Source organism: Schistocerca cancellata, unplaced genomic scaffold (genome assembly GCF_023864275.1).
Source record: "Schistocerca cancellata isolate TAMUIC-IGC-003103 unplaced genomic scaffold, iqSchCanc2.1 HiC_scaffold_674, whole genome shotgun sequence".
NCBI lineage: Eukaryota > Metazoa > Arthropoda > Insecta > Orthoptera > Acrididae > Schistocerca > Schistocerca cancellata.
In genome coordinates, this window is record NW_026046685.1 from 97,501 (window position 1) to 100,000 (window position 2,500).

A 2,500-nucleotide genomic window follows, 5' to 3' on the forward strand; every position below is an offset into this window, starting at 1 on the left:
CCAACCGCCGAAATCGCAACTCCAGCGGATGAACGGCGGACTCTTCCCGCACTCGTACGTTGCAATCCACCCCTATATCTTGCGTTTCACGAAGAGTTATATCCAATATGCCAAATTCCCGCTGTCCCTATACATGCTGTAAGTCTGTGCACACAATATGAACCACACCTCAGCGAGACACTCTATCACACATTACTCTCTGCCTGTAACAGACACAGATACAATATGTAAGCACCAGCATGGACCAACGTCCGGTGCATCCTCTCCGCCACAGTACACCATCCACACTATGATAACCACACCAGGGGGTCCAATTCGAAAATAGAATATCCCACCCGTCCGACATCCACAATTGCTCAGATAAGCCACCCCTACACAGGGGTGCACCCAACACCACCACACTGCCTCCTGTTACGGCACAGAAACAATGGCAGGAATGAATCACACAGGTGTGCCGCTCCCTTGCCGCAACCACAGACGCGGCGCGCCTCCAGTCACGAGCGAAAAGCGCATAAGCGCATAAGCGCATCCTGACGAGACATAACCGCTGTGACATACTGACGCTGCCTCAGACATTCACATACAATGATCACTACCAACGAACCTCGGTCCCCCCCCCCCCCCCCAACAACACACTCTCTTACCACGTTGTGTACTGTAATCCAACCCATTTCGCACCTTAACCTAACCCATTTTGCACCTTAACCTAACCAAATTCGTAACGCAATTTGTACCGCAATGTAACCCAAGTTGTGCCTTAACCTAACCCAAGTTGTGCCTTAACCTAACCCAAGTTGTGCCTTAACCTAACCCAAGTTGTGCCTTAACCTAACCCAAGTTGTGCCTTAACCTAACCCAAGTTGTGCCTTAACCTAACCCAAGTTGTGCCTTAACCTAACCCAAGTTGTGCCTTAACCTAACCCAAGTTGTGCCTTAACCTAACCCAAGTTGTGCCTTAACCTAACCCAAGTTGTGCCTTAACCTAACCCAAGTTGTGCCTTAACCTAACCCAAGTTGTGCCTTAACCTAACCCAAGTTGTGCCTTAACCTAACCCAAGTTGTGCCTTAACCTAACCCACGTTGTGCCTTAACCTAACCCACGTTGTGCCTTAACCTAACCCACGTTGTGCCTTAACCTAACCCACGTTGTGCCTTAACCTAACCCACGTTGTGCCTTAACCTAACCCACGTTGTGCCTTAACCTAACCCACGTTGTGCCTTAACCTGCTCTGTAATTGGCATATGACACGTTACATTAATCTAGTGTTGTCTAACCACAACCCTCTGAATATAGTTCGCTACTCGCACCGCCCACCCTCTTGTGTATCGTTTCATGTTCAACACTTCGCAAGTGTTGCTTACTTTTGACATGCTCCCGCTGTACACTGTAATGTGGACGACTGCAGGATGTACATCGCCCCCCCCCTCCCCCCTGCCTTCGCACGCTGGTCGTTCAGGTGCTTGCGTGTTCAATGCCCTTCGCAGCTGTTCACTGGCATTCGCATGTCGAAGCGCTCAGTCTACGTCGTGGTACGGCCTGTGTCCACTGTCCGCTGATGTCGTAAGCTTAACCCTCACATTGTACTGCACATAGGTCCGTATGTACTGAATGATACGCTGTGGCACATGTGTGACCGTACAACGACTGCGCCCAACAACAGCGAACCATACGGTCCAAATGTTGTGCACTCAGCCACGTGCCGTCTCCCCATAACAGCTACATTGCAGTGTGGTACGCCATAGAGACGTGTGGGAGTAACGGACGCCCTGGATGGCGATCAGCATGAGCCGTCTCTTGATGTAGTGGCGCGTGTATTCAAACGTAGTCGTCTCTTCTCACACAGTGTGATAGCATGGTGCACCGCGTTCCACATCTGCGACATGGTACAGATGCTGGTTGACAGTCGGTCTCGTAATGGACATCGCATACGTAGGGGGCCACCTCCCACGTGTTCTCTAGTCGTGCACATTTTGTTGCGTGTATGTGGGCAGACGTAGTGTGTCGTGACACCTAACAGACAGGTATGCAATAATCGTTGCATTTGCAAACTGGGATGGACGTCTACGTTTGCTGGTGACGTTACGCAAATGAACAACTGGTAAACCCATTGTGGTACGGTTGTTGTTGCTGGAGGTAAATCAGTAAGGGCAAATCTGTGTGTGAAGCGATACGCGGCGGTGGCTGGGTGGGACCGTCCCCGGCCGGTGAGGGGGGGCCGCCCGGCGTGCTGGCCGCGCGGTGCGTGGGCGCACGCGCTACAGCCGGCTGGTGGGGGCGCCCAGTGGCAGGCGCGCCGGCCGACGGACGCGGCAGGCGGCGCTGCTGCGCGCCGGGGCACCCTGCGCGCGGCGCCGGGCGGCCAAAGTGGGTCCTCGCGGGCCCGGTGCGAAGCGCGGTGGACATCTGCAGTGTGCTGGTCCGACTGAGGACTGTGTGCGTTGAGGATGCGCCGCCGCCCGGCACTCGGCGCCGCGACGCCGTCTGCTGCTCGGTCGCCCC